The sequence below is a fragment of the Syngnathus floridae genome, chromosome 1 (genome assembly GCF_059516105.1).
Source record: "Syngnathus floridae isolate MCC-2025c chromosome 1, RoL_Sflo_1.0, whole genome shotgun sequence".
Lineage (NCBI taxonomy): Eukaryota > Metazoa > Chordata > Actinopteri > Syngnathiformes > Syngnathidae > Syngnathus > Syngnathus floridae.
The window spans coordinates 8761112-8775228 of record NC_142413.1 but is presented as its reverse complement, the minus strand read 5'-3'; the positions used below and the strand labels follow the sequence as shown (position 1 = coordinate 8775228).

Sequence of the window (14117 nt, the reverse complement as noted above, 5' to 3'; positions counted from 1 at the left end):
ATCCAAGCATGCTGACACTCCAGCTTTCATTTCGGGGCAAGTACGTCAATTTTATGGAGACGGATTGGCCTTTAGACCAAGGGGCCTCACCTAGACCTGGCTCGTCTCAAAGCCTTGCGTCGCCTCCTTCCCCACACCCGCCGTCAATCTCTCAGTCGCGGCCGCTTTGCAGATAACGCTGACTTGGCTTATGTGGTAAAAGTCCCTCATGCTTATACTTTGCTTTTAATCGGTTATGAAAAGTACAAGAGTTGAGATTGGAAGGACTAAAGTGAATACATAAACTGACAATTCGGCCAAATGTGAACATTTTTCACCACTTCTGATTAAAGTTAGCAATGGCCCCGTTATTGACCGTCTCTGGATGATATTTAACTCTGACGAAGACTATCGAAGATCGTTGGTGTCTAAAGGTGTCACCCTAATTCAAACCTGAACCCTCTCTCTAATACTAAGCCAAACAACCTACCCAAAACCTTGCTCTGATCTTAACAGACCTTAGCCTATGCATTATCCTCAACATGCATACCGATAATCGGACATAATTTCAGTCCGATTCCTTCGTTCAGCAAGAATTTTTTGATTGATAGGTAAAAAAATTAACCTGTTGGATTATTCAATACCCTTTTGTGTGGTGTGTGTTCTTTTTGGAAAATCTTTTTTTGTATGCCGTTTGTGTCCCTTTATGGCTGCCCTAGGTCCCCATAAACATGAGTGGCTGGGCGTTGTTTGTGTTTATATTTTATTAGCTTTCATTCATGTAATTCCTCTATGGGAGCTTTGAGAACAAATTCTCCCTATTGGTACAGATGAAGCCTCGACCAGAAAATCTTTCATCAGCTTTATGCTTTCTATGCCAGTGAACCATAATTCATATTTCTTCAATATAAAATGGACGCTCGCTTGGAATAACATTCACAATAAAATGCTCTCTCCAGAATGTGTCCTTCCTAAGTTTCCATGAGAGATTTTTCCATATGGAGCTCCCCTTGGGCGGAGCACTTCTTCCTTTTGGAGAGGGCGCAGGATGACACTCTCCAACAAATTGAGTATGAAAAAAAAAATCTGCTTTTCTTCAAGTAGAAAGTGGATGTGCACAGTACGTTGTCATCCATGGCCTATTAACGTTTCCATGCCAATTATATCCCTTTTACTACCAGACAGATGAACAAAAGCTGCTTGAAAAATGACGGTCAAATTTGCAATTTAGCTAGAGGGTATTACAAATAAGAAATTAATCGGCATCACAAAATGGATTGTTTTCCACTTTTGAGGTTCCATTGCAAAGTCAAATGAAATCACTTTGTCATCATCTATGTTACGTGGCTGCTTTTAAATTGGTGCAGCCAAACATAAAAAAAAAAAAAAAGTCTCCATCAGTTAGTGAGGACCAAAGGAGTTGCCACGCAAAATGTTCCACAGCAACATGGAAACTTCTCTATCGTCTTAAGATCAGAGCTTTTCTTGTGTTTTCCACTCAGAGTGGGATCGCGTTTTCTGCTCTTCTGCAGGAAAGTGGACCCGATACGACCCTGTGATAGTATCGACTTGGTGCGATGGCGTCTGCAGCTTCCGCTAAACCCTCGCCAAAATTACTCCTGTGCTATTTAACTGTCGTTTGTTCCTGTAGGGCCACGGTACATTCGAGTGTTTCCATCCAAAACAAACTCTGAGATATGATACAATCATATTACAATATATCTATGCAATATAGGAACAAAAATTAAAACCCAAAATATGTAAGGGACCAGTGGAGAAAATATCTGACATTGAATTCAGATGCGGGCTTCACAACACACTATCTTTACAAAGTGATATTGATATGTGCACATTGGACCAATCCTTCACGCTGTAGAAGTAAACCTTTTAATATCACCTCAGCTTCCTCAGAATGAAAAAACAGGGTGGGCAAAGACTGACCCAATGCAGGCAAAGCCCTGTAAAATGACCAGTTCCAAGAATCGAGTCCATTATCTGGAACAAAGACGTGGGAATCTGCAGGTAGGGAAACCCTACTAAAGCGTCTTGCTTCGAGTTGCGGGGGGTGGAGGAAGCGACAAAGCTAGCGCCCCTTTATGAAATTAAGCAATTAGGTCTGCCAGGCTTGTGAGATAGAGACAAGAAAGAGCCTTCTCTCTCTTTTTTTTTTCCCCTCTCCTGTTTTCCATACAGACGCACACTGCCCGCGCTCCCAAAGCCCAGCATGGATTAATCACGGCGTCTGGCCGAATGAATGGTCGCTTCACATGGCCGAGGCCTGTTAGTCACTATTAACTAGTTTGACAATAAAACTCACGCCGCACAGTCTACTCGCTCCCCCTCTGCCTGCCCTTGCCACTTTGTCCTCCGGCTATTCTTGTTCATTGTTTTAACATATTTGTCGATTTCCCCCGGTTTGAGTTTGGGCGCGAAATACGACTGCAGGTAACCGAACTGTTCGTAGTACGAAGAGCGATGCAGTAGAAATAAGATCTGTTTTTTCTAATGGCAATGTGTTTTTTGTCTTTCTGTTTGTTTCATCCATTTGAGCTGCGGAAGTAGTGAATGAGCATAAGCAGAAGAAAAGTTCGAAGGCCATTAGAGCCCAATTGCACACTTGTTGTTTTTGGAGCTGCTTGAGTCAAACAATTTTGCGGGTAAACTCAATCTGTTACAGGCACAAGAAACAAAGAGAAAACAACAATGCGTGTTCGTGCAGAGTTGGCGTTTGAGCGCATTTTGTACCGCCTAGTTCCAATTGAAGTTTCACGTTCAGCAAATAGTTTCTAGATGGCCAGAGAATATTTGTCTATGTGGCAACAACACAAAGAAAAGATTTCAAATGATAAAGCTTCATTTTAATGTTCAGTGCTTCGTCTCTTTTCCCAAAAAGGTGCAGCCGAAATAAAGTAGTCCAAGTCTTGGACGGCCTTTAAAACACTTAAACATGAGAATTCGTGCTTTTAAAATTATAGTCAAAGTAATTTTCAGCTCATTTTGTCGTAAATCAAGAAATAAGATTCATCTAACAATAAAATAATTTTCCAAGAGGAAACAACAGAACTAGAAAAGTCTAGGCCTTTTGTTTTCAATCATATATTTGGAAATAAAATGACAAAACTTGGTAAACGTACTTTTTTTAGATCCTTGCTGAAATTGGCCTGTTTTAAGCGGCCAGTCCATCTAATTGCAAATGAGACACAGATTCCAACGTTTTGCAAGAGTCTAGCGGTAAATTTTGTCTGAAGGTTTTAATTGTCCAAACGTATTGCACTTCCGCGTTTAATAAATCTCTGCTCAGTGTTTCAGCCTCAGCTGGCCTTTGTCGTTGGCCTGTCTCACTGTTTATTCTTACTGCAGAGCGCTTTCATACGGTGCCATCTCAGAGGCTCCTCACTTACACACGTCATGTGTTTTCTCTTTCTCTTCCAAGTGCTTTCCGCTATAAGCCGCTTCACGTCCTTTGAGCGAATCTTGTTTGGAAATGGCGAAATTTAAAATCTTTGTTGGCCCCCGCTGGCTCCTGACATCATGCTACGCTGATGAGCGAGGGGCTTAATTTGTCAAGTAAAAACAGTCCTTTGAAAGAAAAAAATAACAAGCCAGATGTCTTTTTCTCAAGAAAAGCAGTTCAGTTCATCACATCTATTTTCCTGGCGCTGCTACGACAAACTTTATTTTTTTTCCAAAGATTTCTTGACATATTGCATTTTTTTAAAAAGTTGCTAACAAGGCTTGCTCGCGATTACAGTTGTTTAAGTCGATTGCTGTTTTGAATGACTTAACATTTGACAACAAAGGCAGCTTTAGGCTTTTCGTGTGAAATCTGTGTGCATTAGCTTCTTGGTTAGCATTCTTTGCCAAGTAGAGCATAAAGCGTTGGGACACTGGACACCTCTCGAAGAGAATAGAGCTGCCAGTGTTGTGAAATGTCAGCTCGCCCATAAATCCCATCAATACACACTCATAAAAGCCGATGGATGCAGTCACTCACTTCTAAATTCGGACACGTTACAGTTTTAATTAGTGTCAGTGGAGGTTTAATTGTGTCGCTCGTACGTTTAACAACACTGCATGTATTGAGCAAATATCGTTAAAATAGGATCAGTTATATGCTTTATGTCAACTGGAACCTCTGGTTCAAGATTGGTTCAACAGTGGAGGTTAGTGTTTGTGCATGGGAGGCAAGTTTCTAGCCATCCAGACAAAACTCTTTGGACGACTCTTTTTGCAGCAAGTGTTAGCTTGTAGATCCTATTGTCCATAGAATTAACTGGTGAGCCAGTTTGAATAAAAAAAATCCCATCACATTAATGCTTCCTTTGCTATTTTCGCTGGTGTAAAAATCAACATTTCACCGCTCCATATGTTCCCCCTCTCACTGACAGCATCCCTTCATTAACTTCCAATATTTGTCAGCTGTAGAAACAATTCTCAGGAGCGTCCGAATGGTTTCCCCAGCTGTTGATGCATTAATTGCGGGAGGCCTTTCTCATTGGGGCATTGGATGCTCATAGATTATACGTTAGAAAGAAACATATCAACCTCATTTTGTGATAAATGGCCTCTTTTTCCAAACACAGCTGTATTAGTAAAAATGTGTGCTCCTCACATAACTGCAACTATTCCATTTCAGGATAACAAAATGACTGAGAAACGAGACTTTTGCTAAGTTGCTATTTAAGTTGACATGCACAAATAGGCCTCAAGAATGCACGCTTGTACTTTGCAGTCCCCCCCTCATATACTTTATACTTAGCGGTCTTCTGTGGTATGCGCTAATAGTGAGAGGAATTTGCCACAGCTTTTGATGCCATTTGTTTGCGAGACTAATCCGCATCAAAAAGCGCCTCGCGTTGGAACCCTCGCAAACTCGTGCGTGATTTATGAGCTGAACTACAATAAACCCCAAGTTATTCATGTGTAAATGCTCTAAGTGAGAGGGGGATACGATAATTTAGCGCCATACCTAATAAATACATAACATCCTACATGTTTTTGTGGTATTGCATAAAATAGCTTGTATTTCTTTTTGGGGGGCTTAAACTGCATTTTGTACACTTCATTCGCATTCAGGTAGAGTGAGACACCAAAAAAAAAAAAAAAAAGTCCTGCTGCTGCATTGATGTCATTAACGTAAATGACAAAATCTTTTTCTCAGGCGGGATTGTCACCACGGAAACCTATGTACAGATTGTGAATAGGATGGCGTTTTTGGCAGCTTGCTAATCATTACCTTTCTTGTTAAAATTCCCCCCATGGATCAGAGCTGCCGTTTCCCACACAAACAAACAGACACGTGATTATAACAAAAATTAGGGGGAAAATAGTCTTCACAAGGCCTGAGGCGGTGCGTTTGACCACCCCATTCTGCGTCTGTCTGATCTTAATCTGGATTAGTTGGGTTTTTTTCTTCTCTGGATTAACAGCTCGAGATTCAATTAAATATCACGCAGAGCAATTGGTTCGAATTGCATGAGTGTTCAAAAAAATAAAAAATACATTGTACAACTTTGATGTTCTGTCTGTGGGAACTGAGACGTTGGGAGCCATTTGAGTTGATTTCTTTGAATCAAACTTTTTGAAAACGACTCAGGAAAAATATATTGTACAAAAAAAACAAATTACTCTAACTTGTTTAACAAACACATTCGAGCATCTGTCGTAGAAATGAAAATAGTGCTGTTAAGCAGATATCAATTTCAACATATTGTTTTCTCATTTTGACCAGGAATGATTTCAAATCAAATTCCTTCAGCCATCAGATGTTACCAAGTATGAACAGAAAAATTGTGACTATGACAATTTTAATGGAGACTCTTGCTATTAGAGTTGACTTCTTTCAATGTCAAATTGCAAACCGAGTTCATCTCGACCATTTGACCTTTTGCCACCTGTTGCAACACAATTAGCAGACTCGGAACTTCAAAATCAAATCACCTTGAATCTTTTAATATAGGACTGCCAGATTGTGAAGGAGTTTTATGCAGGTTCTTTCATTTTCAGCTTTGCTATTGAACTTTGACCATTTTAATATAAATGAGCCATCTTCCACAATATGACTTCTGATTTCCGCTTATTAAAAATTACTGAGTCCATTCAGCATCACAAAGAACTTTCATAAGGACTCTTATTTTCAGTTCAGCTCATGTTGTAGCATTTACAATGTACTGCAAATTAGCGCATACATACTATTTATTGACAAAAATGAGGTATTGCCTTCAACCATTAAAAAACTATATTTGTCTGTCTGCCATTGCCAAGTAAATAGTTACAATTTGACTAAAAGCAAACCAGACACATCATAAACTCTTTTTCAAAGGTCCTAAAGCATTTGTGGGTGAAATTTTCTCACCCATTGAGGAGGCCAATTAATTGTCAAAGGCCCCATGGAGGCTTCCGTGCCTCCCTTCCTTTCTTATTTCGTTCTTTCTTTCTTTGCGTCGGTCTCCACGCTCATCCATAACACCTTAAAGCTTTCCTCCTGCCAGTGTTTGGAGGGTCAGCTCGTCAGGTCAAAAGTTTTGCATTATGGGACGCACAAGGGTGGAAAGGCCGGTTTAACACAAGTGCGTTTGTTCAATGACCTCTGCTGGGGCTTTGACAAATATTTTATGGATCAGGGGAGTGAAATGAATGGGCAGGGGTTAAAGGCTACCACTGTAGGGATGGTGGTGTTGCTAACTTTTCACGTAAAACCAATAGGAGTTCTACAAAATTACTATTTAGAGGGAAAACAATGAAAAGAGCAAATCCGTGACATTCCGCTTTGAACACAAATAGAAAAATAGAATATTAGCAAAACATGTCAATTCCCTGCAGCCCTTACAAAACTAAAATGTCACTGGCGTACACACAAAACAAGGTGACTTCACATATAAAGACAAAAAATTAGTATTAGTTACAAAATTAGTATGAGTACAAAAAAAATATTGAAACTTATTTTCCACACGTACCAATATTTGTCACTATTTGTGCTTTAATAAATGGTTAATTAAATGTGTTAGGAAGGCTTTCCTGTCACTCATTTACAGCCAAACTGAATGCTTGGGTAGAGCGAAATAATACTGTATGTGTCAGTCTATTAACATGGTATCAGCATCACAGTATCGGATCATATTTTTTAGTATGTGTTTATGATATTGCAAAGTACTTAAAAACGGTCACATTGTGTGCTAAAAGCATAAACGTGACTGGTTGGTTATCTTTCAAGTGTAAGAGCAAGGCCTCATTGTGTAGCGTTCCTGCTCCTGCTTCCTGTTTGAACAGGAAATTCATCGCATTGAGGAAGTAATCAGTCCTCCCGTGACCTTCTCAAGAGCACCAGCACTCATTCTTTTTGGCTGCTTTTTAACGTGAACCCTTTGTGAAATAAATAAAAATGTTCGCTGAACTTTCTCCCCGTTTTACCTACATGTTTTAAATTCTATTGCCACTAGCACACCAAAGCTGTCTGCAGGTGCTTTATTTCAGTAGTTTGTGGTGAGACTGGGAGCTTAAATGCTTTTTACGGGGGTGCCTCAGTGTTATTTATTGAAGAGGTGTTCGTCATTTGTTTTCCCTGCCGGATTGAAGGTCAAATTATTAATGTTCAAAAATGATACTGCACATGCATATTTTTTTGCGTGTAGATCGTGTAAATGCAAATCGACCCATTATACCAATATTTATCACCAAAGATTTTGAAAATAAACAATGCTCATCAAATGTGAATTTGGGGAAAATTGTGCTCTGCAAAATTAGAACATTGCTATTCAAATTAAATCATTCATGCTTGATTATTTCAATTCTAAGATTTATTGAGACCTTCATTCTTAAGGTTTTAAAAAAAAACTGTTTAAAAACAGTTTCCAATCCCATTAAAAAATACTTATGTTAACAGTCCTTAATTGTGCTAAAGAAATTGATCATCCTTTATTTTTTTCAATTTTTTGTTTTATCCACAAACTGTTGGGGATTAAATCATTCAAAATTTGACCCAACTACAAACATTTTCCAATGGAGTTGACTTTTACTTAACTATTTCTTCTCGATTTGGAGGACATGATACCAAGCCTGACAGATGATGTCTGAGTCAGGAATCCTAATCGACTCATTTCAGTAGCCACTGTCACGGCTCTGCTGTAAATCTCCAAGAGGCTGCCCCGAATTATGTGGAACCCCAAAGGAATGTAAAAGCAAGTTAGCGCTTGCTCCATTTTGGACCCTTAAAACGCAAACTAGGAATGAACAGAGGCAGATAATGAAATGTGTAGGCGACAGGGGGAGCCCATTGAGTTTTTTTTTTTTAATCTGCTAATGAAGTCTCGGAGGCCTGTGATTATGTCTTCAGCCACGATGCTCCTTCCCATGCGCCCTGGAAGGGCATACAAATGGCCTGTTAATTAAGATGGATGGTCCTTCCAAAAAGGTCCATCTTCATGATAATGCCCCACATTGAACATGCAAAGCCTTGTAAGGCGTCCTTGTAGCGTTGACGGAAATGCGTACAAAAGGATGCATGAGATTGAAGGGGGGTGGGGGGTATGAATGCGCAATGACTGATTGGTGCGCAACTTCTGATTGATTTGAGAACAAAAACAGGCAGAAATTCAATGGAAAGACATTTGACAGAAGGTGCCTTTTTTCCATCACATTGAAATTTAACATTTCCTAGTCTTTTCGTTCACTGACTTCATTTCAGGTTTTTTTCCCCCACTCCTTTCATACTGCCCAAGGTCATTTTTCACAGGGGTGAGTGGCACATTCTGACATTACCATTTGTCAGTAGGTACAATGCCCAAAAAGGGCAAAAACGAGGTACTGGGATGATAAGAAATACTAAATCAACAAATTGGAAATCTATGTAAGAACAAAAAACTGGCAAACAAAACCATGCGACAACTGGAAAAGGTGACAGCAACACAGCACAATGTCGCGACAAAAACTGACAGGAAAGCGGGGAACTAAATACAGACAAACTGATGAGACAAACACCAAAACCAAGGGGCGGGGCTTATGAGGTGAATAGGTGGGAACAATACCTTGACGAGACAGACGTTTAGCAAAGGAACACAAACCAAATTCTAAATGAAAACCAAAGAACTAAGACCATGCCAATTCCCGTCAATAGCAAAATGTGCAAATAGTTTAGCACAAGATGGCTATTACTTGACTCGTTCCAAATATGTATTGTTTCCAGAATATTGATCATTTTCTGAACCCCCCCCCCCGAAATCAATGACATAGTCCACTCACCGTTTCATCAGACTACCCGTCTAATTGCTAAACTTTTCCAAGGCTTTATCCTCCCCTTTTAGTTGAGTAATGTTGAGAATGCATAAATGCAACAGGCAGAACAATTTCCGTTATTAGGTAGCATTATTTTTTTAAAAATATACTTTTGGTGTTTCATTTCTATGGTATGCCGTACGGATTTTGCTTCTGTAAAATGTAACATGACAACAAATATTGTGAAACAATGGTTTGTCAGATTGTAGTTTTGTATCTCAAAATCCCAAACAAACGTAAATATTTTGCTTAATAGTCTGAAAGTCAGTCTTTTAAGAGAAGACAGAACCTTTTGAGACATTTTTACTCCCTGTTTTGTGGGCTGTAACTGGAAGTAGTTGCGTAAGAAGAGCAGCAATATCACCCTCTAAAAAATACCTGACTTCAGGCAACAAATTCAGAAGAAAACACTTAAGAGCTTTCTCTCACATCTCCAGAGAATTCTCAAGCGCAAATTGGCTAATTATTTTTGTAATTTTTACCTTTCATCTCACAGGATGAAGAGCATGCTTATTTTTACGTCTCTCCAACCTTGTAATGCAAAGATACAGAATGTGGCACATTTTGGTGAGTTCGGTGATACTTTTGAATTGTGCTCGAGGAGTTCAAAATCGTCTCTAGCTTCCATTAGAGCCACTCCATCTTTGGGTTAATTACACTTTACATCTCACCCACAAAGGTAATTGAGAAGGGCCTATGTGGCTGTTTATTGCAGGAGAGCTCAGATCAAGAAAAATTAAAGAAAAAATTTAGAGTTGCGGAACGTCATGTATGGCAAGCCTTGCAACTCGGTTCCAACTATTTTGTGATCGTCAAATATTAAAAATCGTTGCAGCTTCAACCCAAAATTGTCAAAGACCTGTTTTGTTTTGGCTGTTTGTCTTTGAGACATTTTTGTGCGTCCAGCTATCATAGACATGGTTTGGTGTTGATTAGTGAAACTGCCGATTCCCTTTATTGAAGTTCGAATCACTTGTCTGGACTCTCTTCGACATTCCCACCCCTTCTTCCTCCTTCTCGTTGGTTACATAAGGCCAAGGTGCTTGGTGATCCAGTGCAGAATCTGCTGTTTTGTTTGTCGTTCTTCTGTTTTTTCTGCTGAAAAGTTCAGGGGGGACTTGAGGGAAATGCAATCTTCTATCCTGACTTTTTGAGACTTGAGGTTTGGCCAGCGTCCATCTTTTAGTCTGTGTGTGCGTCCCCATTTCCGGCGTGCCCCCCTTCCCCCCTCCACAAACTTCGCCAGAGCTTATGCACTTCAGCCCGAAGCCCTGATGACTGTGGTTGCAAGATGAATTACACCGCAGGCTTTTGTTTGACAGAGCGAGCCGGTTTGCGATTAAATGCGCCAAAGACGCTTTACGGAAGAGATCCCTTTGACCTGTCTTGGATAATTTGTCAAGATGGCACTCGTATTTGCTTCTTGCTGGAGCCAATGATGAATCAAATATAAATGCAGACTTCAACCGCTTCAATTCTATTGCGCAGCGTGGCACTCTGCGGGTTCTTTGCCATACGGTGTTTGGATTTAGGAACGCAGACAGGAGGCTTGGGCTCTGTCGACGCGGCCGCTCGTATATTTCCAAAAGTGAAGAGCATGACATATTGTATCAGACAGCAGGGACTTTTTGAGGAAGGAATAGTTCCAACTTAAATTCATTTTTTAAGCCATGTATTGGTGAAGAACTTGTGGGAATCAGTTTTTACAGTCTTTTCTGATGATGTCTGGGCGCGGCTCTTAAACGGTTGATGGCTTGCAGTCAGTAGAAAGAATTAGATGTAGCTGGAATATGATATGCGATACGTCTTCTTGGATCCTTTTATTTAAATGATGACAAAATCGATTTGATTCTCAAGCTAATCTGCATTGCTTGGAAATGGAGCAGAAAGACAACTTGGTCTTGCTTCAAAGGAAAGAATTTTGCTTTCTGGTGGTTTGCGTTTTGCTAGTTTGGGAACATAAAATCGACTTGTTTACAAATAGTTGGGTCCCTGGAGTGCCATCAAGTATCATTCTATGTGTTAGAAAGTGAGACGTTCTGAATTTACATTGTACCAACTCCTCACAGAGCTTCCATTCATTTTCTTTTACACTGTCAAACACCATTGTGTGAAAGCATATTACTGAGCAGATCTCCAGAGTTGCAACATAAGATTTGGCCTGGTTCTTGATGACCTCAGAAGAAAAAGCACTTGTCCTCAGTGGACATTAACATTAAAATTGTGACGGAATGGGGGGCTGACAGGGTCGGAAGTTGTGAGTGATGAAATAAGACAACAGGATGTGCGGGATTCCCAGAAGCAGGTGGAGGAGAAGATTTAAGCAATCCCAGCTTCCTGCTTGATGATGAAGTGTTGTATTTGGAGTTGAATCTATATTTGAAAAATGAGGCTGCTGCAGTACAAATTACTTTTTACAAAGTCAGCCTTTTAGTGTTAAGAGGCCAAGTGCAAAAAGAACTTCCCTCAAGTCTTGACCTAGACTTGTCAACAGCTTCTTAAAAGAACTTGGATCCTCCTGAAATCATCACTGGTTTATCAAAGTACGGTTTTCCCCCATCAAGATTTCCTCTGAAAGATGTGGAATTGGAATTTCCAAACTCGTCACGTGGAGATACATACGTGCCGGAATCACAAGCTCCACCCATTATTGAAAGCCATCAGTTTAATATGTGGATATTCTCAAGTAATATTATAGCTCCTGCTTAGCCAATACGGAACGTATCCACATTTTGAAGAGGCCTCTTTCAATGTGAGGCTCATATGAAAGCCTCCACCGTTTTGTAGCTCTGAGTAGGAAAATGACTCCAAGTGACATTATTATTTTTTTTTTTTACCACAAGCTAGAGCCAAGATTCCCAAAATGTTCCTCTCGCGTGGCAGTGGTAAGACGGAACATCAATTTTGGTATATTCCGTGTTCTGTCGTTTTAAGCTTGGCGGAATGTCGACTGTCAGCATTGGAAACTCCCAACACATTGACAACCAAAAACTTTGATTTAGTGAGGGAGAAGAGGTCAAAACTCACCAAAATACATTATTATTCCAATGTTTTTCTTTAGATTTTCTGGGATAATTGATAACAAATTGCCAACTTGATCTAACGGGTTTGGGGAAAAATACATCTATTAAGTCACATAAAACATCTGAGATTTTAATTAGTGAAAACTAACCGTATGACCAATGATGTGAAGTTACAGAAATGAGATACACTTATTGAATTGACACTTCACAGTGGTAAACCTTTTTCACAGTTATAAAAAAAAGTGTGATGAATGAAGTACATCTTAGCGTTCATACTTGCATTCACCATTATTTATTTATTTACTTATCATTCCTGCTTGCCTACTTTATCACATTTAAGGAAATACATAACACATAATGGAGAGTGTAAAGGGACTACTTGACCCGTGAATCATTCATACTACCGCATCAATAATACAACTCTGGAGGTGGCATGCAATTTGAAACAGGGGTTGCGTGAAACATAATCATTTAGCGTCTAAACTCACGTATTTTTACCTACTCTACGTAAGCTGCTCTCCAATCTAATGTATAACCTCTACCTCTTGACTTAACTTTCTCTCTGAATCAACAAATGTTCTCCCTAAAGCACTTTGAAATATTCCCATCTTGCAAACCGCAAAAAAAAACCTTAAGACTTAATTATTTCCCAAAAGCGAGCTTCTAACCTAATTAGGTTAGTCCTCTTGAGTGTGCCTTGCATTATTTACACATCAAGGAGATACACACACACACACACACACGCACACACACACCCACACACACACCCACACCCACACACACACACACACACGCACACACACACACACACACACACACACACACACACACACACACACACACACAGATAAATATTCATTGTTTGTTGACTTAGCCACGTCCCCTCGGCTCGAGTCAAGTTGTGAGTTGCTGTCATTAGGGTACGTTTGCCCAACTTTTGAGCCAAGAGGCCTCTCATTCTGCTGCAATTATCACGATTCTAAAATGTGGTCAGGAGCTTTGGCGGGATATACGGTGGGCTGGTTGCTAGTCAATTGCAGCGCACTTATAGACAAACACACTCACATTCATAAAAATGGACAATTTAGCCTGCAGTGAACATCACGTGCATGTTTAGGGAATATGGGAGGAAAATGCCAATCAACCAACAAGAGCACATCTAACCTCAAAGAATTGAAAAGAGAATTGTACAACCATGAAGCAGGTCGACCAACCACGAGTGCAGAGTGATGCCTAAAATGAAGAACGTGTTACTTAAAAAAAAAAAAAAAAATCATTGTGTCGTCAGTTTTCCCAAAAAGGAACATTGTGGAATCGTCCCTATATTGTTGTTGCATGCGTGTGTTGTAGAACGCAGAATGAATTCCTGGCACTAGCCGGGTATGTAGAAACACGTCCTTCAGATTCATTGTGTGCTCACCGCATTCTGCAGGAAACTCTTCATAAAACCCAAACCCATTGTTGACATTCGATGACCTCTCTATTCCCCCATTTCCTATTTGTATTCCCACTCACACATTTATTTTTGTGGGAAGTAATGAAAGAATGTTCCATAATTATCATTATAGTACATATTCATCGAGGCATAAAAAGTAGGAACGCCAAGCAAAAATGTCGGTTACGGTTCAAAAGCGTGTTTACCGACTTTGAAATGTGTATTGAGGTTAGCGTACAAGGCGACGAAGGGGTGGGGGGGTCTCCGTTTGAGTTGTGGAAATGTAATACGGCCACAAACAGACAGGGAACATTTGAAACCGCAAACGTCTCATTTGCACTGTCTCTGAGGAGTTTTAGACATTTGCTAAGCTTGCGTAACAATTCGTCATTGCAAAACTGGTCCTTGCA

At 40.0% G+C, this 14117-nt stretch overlaps 1 protein-coding gene and 1 long non-coding RNA gene across 5 annotated transcripts in view; one reads left to right on the top strand and one right to left on the bottom strand.

Annotated features, from left to right (window-relative positions):
- The window catches only part of LOC148403907 (uncharacterized), a 182020-nt gene that overhangs the window by 31004 nt on the left and 136899 nt on the right, over positions 1–14117 (bottom strand). The gene's annotated exons all lie outside the window — the stretch shown is intronic.
- Positions 1–14117, top strand: part of fat4 (FAT atypical cadherin 4) — a 79065-nt gene that overhangs the window by 22383 nt on the left and 42565 nt on the right. The gene's annotated exons all lie outside the window — the stretch shown is intronic.